A 12,251-nucleotide genomic window follows, 5' to 3' on the forward strand; every position below is an offset into this window, starting at 1 on the left:
GTGGGTACCCTGAGGCTCCATTTGCATTTTTCCTCTCCCTTCGTTCCAATCACCCTTAAGTATGTGAACACTCACCCCCAGCATACACACATGCTTGGACCAGCAGAGTTTACAGTGCTTCACTGATCCCTTCAGTGACTGTGCTGAGGGCAGGTGCAGAGCGCGACAGCCATTTCCTACGTGCATGTGTGAACTGGCTGTGCAGGCTGAAGGGATCGGGGCTGGCTGAGTGGAAACGAGCAGCCAGTGCTAGCAGACAGCAGGACTGCCCTAAACAGCCTCGTCAGGAGCATTGCTGCCCAGAAGACAGGAACGGAGCTGGTCCCCCAGTGACGCTGAGGTGGCTGAGCCCACTGGCTCTGGAGGCTCTTATCTTGCATTGTCTCTAAGGGAAGGATTTACACACACCTTTTTACTGCAGATCGGCTATTGTGTAGGGCTTATCAAAAAGGAAAGCAAGAAGCAGACTTTTTGCAATGCATAGTTGTCTTCACAGTAAGAAAATGAGAGAAAATAAGGATCTTTGTCATGTAACAGTGAAAAACTAAAACTGGAAGGTAGATGTATTCATGCTAGAAAGAAGGCACATTTAATAGCAAGCTTTCTTTAAACAGCTGTCTGAACAATGAAGGGGAGTGGTGGATTCCTACATTTTGAAATCCTCTGGATGCCTTTTTGGAAGCTACATTTTAGTTCAGTGAAATTTATTGGGCTCAGTACAAGAATAACTGAATGGATTTCCATAACAGGCAGGTCAGACAAAGTGGTCTAGCAGTTCCTTCCACCTCTAAGCTCCACGAAGCTATTGACAACCAGACTGACATGTCAGGTGCAATCTACACCTATTTTCACATGTAGCAAATTCTGCTGGAAGTGGGAGAGTTACAGAAACCAATATAGGTGTAAGTGAAAGCAGAATCATGTCCTAAATTATGATTTTTTGGTAACTGAGAATCCACTTGCAGATTTTAATATAAGTATCATGGGCAGTTTAAGGCTTATGAAGACTGGGTGCAGACAGACCTAACACTCTGTGGTTGTTTTCACCATGTATAGAGCCATTTAAGAGGCTTTCAGTGTTCTGGGAATTTAAATCCAAGGTTATTTATATGCAAAGATCTACAGAGTCCAGAGAAAACTATTGGTCTTTAAATCACTCTTGCAAAATTGAAACTTTCCAACAATTTCTTTTTAATATAACAGAGGAAGCCATAACTTGAAGCAAGTTAGAAGTTAATAACAGGCAGGTTCAGACTAGAAACAAGTCATGCGCATTTGGATGTGTCCAGAACTCTTGGCTAGAATGGACTGTGACTGTCAGCAAAAATGCCTGTCAGGATGGTTTGGAGTAATGAGTTTTAATGTGCAACCAGCATGGAGCAGAAGGAAAAGGAGGTCAGTTAGAGGTTTCTTTTGTGAAGTCTAATTTAAGAGAAATTACTTAATCACATGCCTATAGTCTAATGTGACAGTAATGAGACTCCAGTTTAGAACGTCTCAATGTGAATTTAAAGTAGAAGCATTATATTCTGTAGGATCCACAGATAACACCACACAAAACAAAGTGCACATGCAATTAAAGGTAGATCTGTGCACAGTGACTCTGCTAGTGGACTAGACTGACCAGAGCCAGGCAGCTCAAGGTTGGCACATGTTCATCCACACTATTTCAGTGCTGTTGAGCTCCTGGCAGGGCTGACCTTGACCAGTCTGGAGAGTCTGACTATCCCTGAAGGGGACCAGAACCCCCCTGGAAGAATGCCTGGGCTCTCATCTCCAGTGGGCTGCTAACAGCATGGGGAAATATTCCTGTGCATTCCCAGACACCTTCAGATAGGGAAACTGGAATGAGTAATGGGTTTTACACATGCCAGCATAGTGGCTTTTAGAAGCCTCCACAACTAGCTGGAGGTAGTTGCCTTTATTAATCTCCTTTCTTCCTGAGCAGGACACTGAAGTGGTGCAGCCAGTCACAGCCTGCTTGCAGCATTACCCTGGCCTCTGACAGCCTGGTGGTTGCAGTTGTCCTCCCAATAGTGATGGCAATAGAGGCAGTGCAGTTCTCAGCCACCATGTGGGAACAAAGACACGGGGACCTCTAAGGTGCTTATTTATAATAATAATGATAATATATAATAATATATATAATATAATCTAAAAATATAACAATAAAAATAATGATAATAATAATAATAATTTAAAAATAATTGAAATTAAACACAAATTTTCATTTAATTAAAATTTCCTTTGAAATGAAATTTTCATTAACTGAAATAAAAAAAGAGCGAGTGAGGCTTTCCTAGAGTGTATGAGATTTAGGCAGGGCCACAGGACACCCCTTTTATTCAGTTTTAGGATGCTCTTTTGTCTGTTGCTGGTACTTACCAAACAGTTAAATCAAAGTTGCCACTTTACCTAAATAATTACATGGTCTCTTGCTTACTTACCAAGAACACGTGTTGCAGATCAGTGTCAGGAAAGTGAACACTACTAAACTGATAGGCCCTCCTTACCACCACCAGCTCCATGAGAGATAGGTCACCATCCTGCAGGCATCTGAGTACAACTACCCCAGGAGACCTCAAGGGATGCAGCTGCACTCACACAAGTTAGAGGCCTGTTTTCTGCCCATGTTGTATGAAAATTCATCAGAAATCAGATCTCTTATTCCTTTCTCTGGAAATCCCACATCAGAGCATCAGCTCTCAGTTAATGATGCATTTTTCATCAAAAGTAGCTAAAAATCAGGAGTGAAACTAACACTTGTGTGGTGCTGTGTACCTCATAGCTGGCTGCTGAGCTGTGTGGCTGTGTGGAAATATGGCTGTGGCATACACAGTTTACCAAGGAAGAGTGCATCTCAAGGTGGGACCCAGCACCTTTTGTGACAACACTAGCAACCAATTCCTGCCTTAGGAGTCTGGATTTTTTTCCAGTCCAAATTCTTTCTTGTCTGTCATATACTCTTAGGCTTTGGGAAGGGTGCAGGTTCCATTTTGTGGAGGTCTCTGTCCTTCATGGATTTTCTTGCGCGTGGTCTGGGTTGAATCCTGGGTTGCAGCATACAGCAGCTGAGCTGTATGAGTTATTAGATGGTCAGGCAGTCAGTAGCTGAAGATTTTTCCCCCATGTTACACAACGCATCCAGAATGTGTGAAAATGTCTGGCAATGTTGCATTGTGGAGCAGGAAATGAACCTGAAGAGAGCAGGGCTGCTTACAAATAACAAGTATCAGAGAGTACTAATGATCTCCAGCAGCTTGCACACAAAGCAGGTGAGATCTCATCACAGGCAAACGCTTTTCTTGCTTTCCGCTACGATTTGATTTGCACAGGCGACTGTGCCACAGCCCTTTGACAAATGTGCATTTGAATGTATATGCTGATAACAAAGCAAACATGTGAGCAGTGACAATCTGCAGAGCCTGCTGATTCCGCTGGCTTTTCTGATCTTTCACTGAAAATGCTGTTTTCTGTTCACGTTATGAGGGCAGATTTCAAAGACACAGCTCTTTCATGCCTATTGTCAGACTGAAGCCTTGACGATGAGGTCTTTTCCTGACCAAAGCCACAGGTGCAGGCGACACATCAGAGCTACCAGTGAATTGACAGAGATCTGGCAGCATCAATGTGCCCTGATGTAGAGTTCAGCTTTTCCTGCTGCTGCTCGTTGTGCTCTGAAGTGACATCGACTCTGGCCTTTGTGGGGGAAAGTCTTTCTGCTGCTGGGAAGTGGAAATTGTCCAGGTAGATACCAACATGGAAGCAATGCCATGAGAAGAAGTGTGAACTTCCATGTACATCTGTCAGGGAGAGCTGTGAGCCTTGCTACCCCCTTTCCCTGCTGGGGGCTACAGGCAGCCACTGTGCCTCTGACCCCCCACACAGGGAACAGCACCCCTAGGCAGGAGGGCAGTGGTGCAAAAGCTGGATGATTTTTCCAAGACCTTTCCAGAAAGTCAACATCTTCCTAAAGTAGTTAAGAGCTGCTGTGTTGTGATGTGGACTGACGCTTAAAGGAGTATCCTGGCTAAAGAGATGTTCCCCTGTTGCATCTTCCTGTGTTTCAGTGAGAGGATTTTCCTCACTCTGGCTGGAGGACACAAACTGATCTGACTATTAAAGTAACTTTGGTGCTCCTGTCATGTGCCTGTTTCTAGATGTTAAACATAGCTTACACTACTGATTTTATTACACAATGGACTGTGCAGGCAAACACACAATTTAGCATAATAAATAAATAGAATGATTTAGGTTGGAAAAGATCTCTAAGCCCAACTGTTAACCCAGCACTGCCAAGTCCATCATTAAACAACTATTTAAACAGTGATGTTGTAAACGCTTGTGTTCTGTGACCAGTGGTAGAACATGCCATCCTGTATCAGCTATCTCTCTGAAACTCTGGGTCCTTCTGGACTTGACACTTAAAAAGTCCTTTGTCCAAAAGTAGCTTCCAGAGAGGCCTGTGTCCTCCCATGACATTCAGTGTCACCTGCAGAGGTTTTAGCTTGCTGTGGTCAAGAAAGAATTTTTTTTTTCTTTTTGCATATGCTCATCTGACAGCAGGTCAGGTGGTTCCTACTATCCCAAACCGGGCAGGATGAGCTGCAGGCTCCAGTCCGGTCATGAGAACCCAAACCATAACATGACCCTTCAGAACCAGTGGATAGACTCTAATTAATTTCATTTGCTAGAATAAACAGAGACATGATAACATATTAGGCATATGATTGCTGGGAATTATGTTACAGCAGCTTAAGATCTTGCAAACTATCACTTGTGCCAATCAAACACACTCATTCTGCCCATGCTAATCTATATTTTTGTGCAAATCCCGCAGCAATTTTGGTTTGGTTTGGTTTTTTGCAATGGGTTTGAGCTTATTGTAGTCTGTGACTCATCTCAGATGAGTATGCCCATAAATTCCAGCATGTACTATCCGACATGCACGAAGCAAACATTTGGCAATTTCCAGATTACAGCAGACACAAGCCCCTTTAATGTAGATGCATTAAGGGTTTCAGTCCTTCTGCAAGTCCTGCAAGAGTCACCAAGCCCTAAAAGGCTAATTTCTCTCATTCTCTGCTCTCTAATCCACAATATTGATGGATTCATAATTTTTCAATATTCCTTGCATATTGCAAGTAATATTAAGTATATCCATGACTTCAAGATCAAAATCAGGGTTACAGGTGTATTAAGGACAGATAAAATCTCTTCACAAAAATCTCTGGATTTTGTGGCATTGCTCAGTACTTCAGGTTGCTATGTCCTGCTGATTGCCTTTCATTAAAACACCTTGGCAGCAAAGTGCTACTAAAAAGATCTGTGCCACTTCCTATCAAGCTATCATTGAGTGGGCAGTTACATTAGAAAATGAGAGCACAGCATGATCCCTTGATGTGCTCACCTATGGATATTCTCAAAGGATTTTCCTTCCCATATTTTCTGAATATTAGTGTTAACTGATATCAATTATTATTAATGATGAACTCAATGAACACATTTTTTGAAAGAAAAACACAAGATGTTTAGCTACAGTGACGACACACAAGGCACAAATTTCACACCATTGGTCTGCAGATGGCTGGGTAAGCCTGTAATGCTGGGGAACAGTGTCTTGATTTGATTTCTGTAAGAGCAGCAGCATAAATCTCCAACTGCTGTCTAAGACCCCAAGTCCATTCAGTCTGAGCAGACCCATTTCATTGCCTGGCTTTTGGCCAAATCTGTCATGGGGAAGAATCATGTTGTAATGCAATAGCATCCTGACTCTGCAGGATGCTGTTTGATCTTGCCTGTATAGATGGGGCTATGTCCTTGCTATGGCAGCATTATGGCAGTGTGCTGCAGCCCTTTGAAGATCAGGGGTTTCCTTCATTTTTGTGAGTTGTACTCCTTGCTGGAAGGAGACCCATCCTGAGTGGGACAGAGAAATCATGGGAAAAGCAGAATTAAATTAGGGAACACCTTCTCATAAATCTTTGGTCTTGAAAGAACAAGAGAAAATTTTGCCAATGCCCTTTGCATTCTCGTCCAAGGGCGGTGACAGCTAACAGACACTTCTTTCCCCACTTCCCTTCCAGACACATCTGCTGGGTCCTTTGAACCTACAGCCTGCCTCCTCCTAGTGCTCTGGAACAGCAGTTGGTGACTTTTCCCTAGATTCACCCTCTGGTGTCCCCAGCTGATGGACGTACCAAGACTTTCTCTCTTCTGGTACCCAGGACAGCAGGAATTTGTATCCATCCTTTAGTTACAGTTCCTCATAACAAAGGAAAAAATAGGTATGTTAATTGTTTCTTGTATTCAAGAAATGTGGGTGAAAATATTGAGATGATTTGTGAAGGCAGGCAAACACCAGTCATTGAAGAGACCTGTAACATTTTTACTGCTTCCTCAGAACTACAAAGCCATTCCCAAGGGACTTGAGCTCAAGTCCAGGCCTCAGCTAGGGATACTTCCATAGCATCTGTGCACCAACACTTACAGTCCATAAAACCAGGGTGCCACCTCACCCCTTCCTGAGGTTTGATTGTTATTTTTAGAATGGAGCAATGGAAAACCAAAACCTCAAATCCTTCTTCTCAAAGCTGCCTTTATCTTGCATCCTGCCTTTGAGTTTGCTTAGCTGCTCTAGCCCTTCTCTTACAGAGGAAGTAAAGGGCCATGTGTTTCAATGAACTGTCACTGTTGGCCTTGTATGAGGTGAATTTAAGCCCCTTTACTCCATTTCAGACAAACAGCGTAAGCTTAAGGCAAGCTGGAAGAGTCAGGAGGCAGAATCACATGTTCCCTATCGGAGCAAAGATGTCAGAAACCCCCACCTGCCCGTTCAAAGAGAGTTTACAGGTGCACATGAGAATTGAGGAGGCTCAGAGTGATGGTAACACATGTGTGGTGTCTGTGGCCTCAGAGGGAGGTTTCAGCCCTTCACTCCTCTGAGCTTTTTGTCCATTGCCAACCCCAACAAAGGATTGCCAATGGTTTTCCATGTGCTGGTGCTTTGTCAGCTTTGTCACAGTTCCAGTGCCAGCTCTGCCCTCAAAAGCAGTGTGGTTTTTCAGCAGAGATCTGTCAGGAATGCCTGACAGAGTTTGGAATATGGGGTGTATATCATCTGTGTTAGGCAAAAGACTTGTCTCCATAGTCTCCCTTTATAGCTGAACAGATGGGAAACCTGAATGCCAGACTTTCTTTGCACAAATATTTCAGTCTCATGTTGTTCAAAAAATGGTGTGCTGTGCAAAGCAATGAAAGACAAAGACGCTACATTAGATTTACTTGTGAAGAAGACCCTGAAGAGAAAAGGTTACAAAAAAGTGCAAAAGATAATTCTGTAAATACGATTTCTTATCAAAGCAAGTGATGCTGTGACCATCAAGAGTTGTTTTCTGTCAAGTTTTGCTTCTGTGATTTCTACTAAAGGTTGTGGCTATGCTGATCTCAGTTAGGAAATTGATTTTAGTCATCTTTTGGACACTGTTTCAGCCAGTGCTTGACATACCTTAATATTCTGGAAATTTCTCTATCACTCTATTAATTTCATAGAAACTGGCATGGGAGATAAAAAACACTGACAAATTAGAAAAAAAAGGTTAAAATAGAGGAGGTAAAAATGACTTGCCAGAAGTTTAACAGACAAGGTAAAAAACACTTTTGAAAAAATACTCTTAAAAATGAATTAAAAGTGCCCATTGCAGTTAATTCCCCTTTCATATCCCAATATCTTAGCTGTTTTTTGCCTGTGTAATGGAATATCTACATTTTTAAATGCCAATGAAGTTTAGCAACTCTTAGTCACAGGGAGTTGCAGGCGATTAATAATGATTCTGGCATAGTGAAAACTTCCTCTTACAAGTATTTTCACTTTTTTCCATCATTAATCTTGGATGATCTGTCCATGTCTCTATCTTCTCTCTTCCAGGAGCTGGTCTTCCCCAAAGCAGCTCAGCAGTTGTGTGGGCTGCTTGAGCTGGCTGCAGCAGGGAGGGCAGGGCTGCAGAGTGCTCTGAATCCTTATCATGTGCCTGCTACTGGGAACCCCCATCTCCTCTGGTGTAAGTTGTTTTGTCATCTGGGTGGCTGATCAAACCCCGCAGCAAGTGGGTATTGTTTCGGTAAATGAAGTCAGGAACCAAATTCCCAAGGTGTGGAGATGTGTAGAGCTAGTTCGTGGTGACGTGTTACACTTGGTAACATCTCTGGTTCTTTCTTGGAAACAGAGAGGAATCATTCATTTAAGCAAAATCTAAAAGGGTTTTTAAAAATATCTTTTCTTACTTTCTGTCTTCCTCTGTTCCTACAGAAACCAGGAGCCCCACTGAATATTCTTCACTTCCCTCTCACCCTCTTGATGGGGATAATCACCGAAGCAGCACCTCTTGTGGTGCAGGGTTAGGCTTGTCTTATTACACATGCCACAAAAGGGGCTCACAGGCCATCTCTACAGGGTAGATGGCCTCCAGTACTTTATGCCTGGCCAAAACCTTCTATGTCCATATGCTGAGTCTTCACACGACCTCTGCTGAGCAGGCAGAGCTGCTGGAGCACTTTTCTAGGAAAGCCCATTGCTGTTTAGCACAGAAGATGGAATGTGAAAACCTGAGCTCAGACCGAGGTCCTGAGAGTGGTGTTCACACTCTAGGGTGAATATATTTGCTAATTCAGACATCAGGCATGGGATGATCCTTTCCTCCTGGTCCCAGGTGTCCTTGGGTGCCCCTGGGTTGGGTGGATCCCGTCAAGTGCTCTCTGCCTGCTCTGCTCACTTTCACCTCCACCCAAGACAGAGGCTGGAGGAGAGAAAATGAAGCCTTTCCCTCGTGGTGGGGTGTCCTAGCGAGACCTGGCATGGACAGGGAGAGTTAGTCAGAAACCACTGGAAACGGAGCAACCTGGGAGGAATCTGCTCACTCACACAGCTGCTATTGCCTAACGTGAGCTTTGCACAACACAGTAATTGGTTCCAACTGACTCACAGCAGAGTTTCACGTCAGGAAGGGCGTGCGGCTGCTGCGTCGGGGACACGGCATTGTAGAGGTCCTCAGCTGGCAAAGGAGCTGGGCAGAGAGCAGCAAGAGGTTTTTTTTCTCCTTACTCCTTTGAGTAAGGAGACAGAGCCAGATCCTTACTGTTCCGAGTAAGGAAACACAGCAGGTCCCTTTCTCTGCATTGTGTGGGGGGCTTACTCCTCTGTCCAGAGTGGGCACTCTTATTGCAGATATTTTAAGAGATCTGCAGAGGCAAGTGATAGCGTGGCTGATTGTAAACTAATACTAATATTAACTAAGAGCTTTTCTTACCTTTGATGTAAGCTGTAAACATTATATGAGCTCAAATCAACTGTATTTGAATATATTCGAAATCTGCTAAAAACAGACTCACCCTTCTCTCTTTGTTTGGTGTTACTGGCCAATAACATTAGCAGTGCCATAATTGTATCCATTAAAGAGGGGATAAGTGACAACATAAATATAAAGGCAACATGAATTCAGTCTTTGTTCACACAGGCGAACACTAGGATTTACTCATTCTTGGTCTGCATTTGTTGTAGCCCTACTTAAGCTGACAGCCAGAATGAAACCAGGTTTGAAACAGCTCTGCTCAGATGCACTGTGGTTCCCTTACAGCTAAAATATAACACTTTTGAGTGAGATGAGTTTTGAGGCACAGGATTGTTTCGCACTAGAGTTGTGATTTCTGACACTACCCTTTCCAGAGATTTATAATATCAGTGGGATAGTGCTTTCTTTCTTTTCTTTCCTTTTCCTTTTTTTTAAACTCGTTTATATATGAATGAGGCAGTGCCCTTTTATTTTCTTTTCTTTTCTGTTCTTTTTGCTACAGCTCACTGGCTGCTTCCCTTTTTTCCCAGCCTTGTAGTATTTCCACCCTCCTCTCCCTTCCCCCAGTCTGCCACAGTGTCAGTGAGAAACAAAACTGCTGAAACCTGAGCTTTCTAGCTAGAGAAGATGAAGAATGAGAGGAGGTGGTAATTAAACCCTCCCCCATATTATTCATGCAAAGGAATTGTCTTTGAACACCACTTCATCCTGGGAGCCTCTCCGAGTTTAAAGAGAAAGTTGAGTTGTCATTCTGGGGCCATAATCTAATCACGGTGTCCCCCTTTGATTTAAAAATCTTCTTAGGAAGTGGCAAATATCTCTCCCTCTCTACCCTTTTATATTTTATTTTTAATTTTTAGTCTTAAGAATGTGGTGCTTGTTGTTTTGGCATTTTTCTTATAGTGCAGGATTTTACCACCCAAGTTAGGCTGGTTTCTCTCACTGGCTATGGTTTAAGAGGTATCAGCCTTTAGCAGTATCAAGAACAGAAAAATATTCCTCTCTGTAATTACAGACAATTCTCTGTATGCACGGTAAGACCGAAAGGCTCTCCAGGAGTCTCCATCTTTCAAGGTGTTTCCAGATTCATGCTATCAGAAGCAGCTTTGATATAAGTGGTGCTTCTTGGGACAGGCATCTACCATCTGCTGGAATAGATCTACCATTTTTAATCACTTGGCCACTAAAGAGCACTGAATGTGTTTCTTTATCCTCTTCTTGCCCTGTTTACTCTGAAGAAGCCCAGCAAAACATCTCTAAACATCAATCCATTTCCACACAGACTGTAAGTGCTGCCACTGACACACAGGTATATGCCCACACACAGAAAGTAGGACACGATGATCTTAGCGGTCTTTTACTTTTCAAGGTTATTCATTATATGATTCTCTGATTCTCTGCTATTTAACATGCTTTGTGTTCTTCCTTGAGAGGGCTGCTCTGCTTCAGTGACTCGAAGAAGATAAAAATTATCCATTATGATTTCTGAGATTTTCAAGTGAAAGCTCCAGTATTACTCAAGGGATCGGTGAGATAGGGCCTATTCCCACTTCTACCAGCTGCCCTCCAGGTACTGTCCACCCTTGCTGTCAGAATTTATTAGGTCTGTTCAGGGCACAAATGCTTGTTCAAGGTGCTCCTGCAGATTCTTGCAGAGTTCAGAGTCTGCAAGAATAAAGAAATAAAGGCAAAATTAAGATGCGGTCATTGCAGGCTGGGGTGTATCTGAGCACATGCAAGTGATTGCATGGTGAATTTTGGCTCCTTAGCAGTGTAATGATGCTGAGGAATTGCCTGTCCAATCGTAAGCACAAACACCTGGGCTGTGTGTCTTGCCTGAGGCAAGATTTCAGGACATCCGAATGCTGCCCTTTGATTCTAATATAAAAAAGGTAAAAAAAAAGATCATTTTGTTGTGGACAATAAAAAAACTTTAGGAAAAAATCAATAATAAGAAAAGTAATGACATAAAGTAGATTTCTCTGTCAGTTTAAAGCTTTCAACACATAGCTTCATTTCAAAAACACCAAATGCTAGTAGCTCCCCTTGAGCCCATATGGCTCTGCTCAGTAGACACACTTTAAAAAAAATCCTTACCAGTTCTTTAGATATCTAAATATACACCTGTCACACTTATTTTAAACATCTTGTCTTAGATTTTTGGTTCTAACAATTTTTAGGTACAGATTTACAGCAGAGTGATAGTTTTGTTTTAATCTATGTCTGGTCAAATCTCTTTTGTGCTGCTTACATAATTATCACTTTAAAAGCTGCTAAGCAGTTTTTGCATATACTTCTCATTCTTGAGTTCATCTCTGCTAACTTTGTATATCTAAGTATTAGATATTGAGCCCAAGATGGTCACTCAAATTCTCTCACTTTTCAACGAAGAAACATAGGCACTGACAATGGCTGTTCGTATCTTCCTGAGGTTGTTTGGATGACTGTTTCATGAGGAATCTTGAGGGATCATTTTTAAAGTGCCTAATTCTTAGGCAGCTAGATGAGAAAGAGCTTATGCTTCATACCCTCAGCCTTGACTTTCACAGCAACCAAATCTGCTTCATTAAGAATTGAACCAGTTTAGCTAAAATGCTGCATAATTATTATATAAAACATCTGATATTCCCAAATGCCAGTGGGGCACAGCTGATAAATCTCTGCTTTGTTTCCTGCTTCCCACGCGAAAATGGCCAGGCTGAACACTGTCTGGTTTTGAGTTAGAGCAATGAGAAGAGAAGATCACCTGAAAGATGCCTCCCTCTGTAAATGTGTATTCAAATACACAAGGAGATGATGTGAAGGAAAGCAGATTTTGCAGCAGTCTAGTTAGAGATTCATATTTGTATTTTTTTACATAAGCCCCTTCATATAGCTGAATAGCTCTTTTTTCCAACAAACAGA

The 12,251-nt window shown here is 42.5% G+C and overlaps 1 long non-coding RNA gene across 1 annotated transcript in view; it reads left to right on the plus strand.

Moving 5' to 3' along the window:
* Positions 1 to 9,844, plus strand: part of LOC109145404 — a 14,346-nt gene extending 4,502 nt beyond the window's left edge. Inside the window, exons 2-4 of the long non-coding RNA XR_002046767.3 lie at positions 6,087 to 6,287; positions 7,928 to 8,060; positions 8,309 to 9,844. This is a non-coding gene — a long non-coding RNA (uncharacterized LOC109145404). The remainder of the gene's footprint in view (positions 1 to 6,086; positions 6,288 to 7,927; positions 8,061 to 8,308) is intronic.
* The last annotated feature ends 2,407 nt before the right edge of the window (positions 9,845 to 12,251 follow it).

Source organism: Corvus cornix, chromosome 2 (assembly GCF_000738735.6).
Source record: "Corvus cornix cornix isolate S_Up_H32 chromosome 2, ASM73873v5, whole genome shotgun sequence".
In the NCBI taxonomy this organism is placed as follows: domain Eukaryota; kingdom Metazoa; phylum Chordata; class Aves; order Passeriformes; family Corvidae; genus Corvus; species Corvus cornix.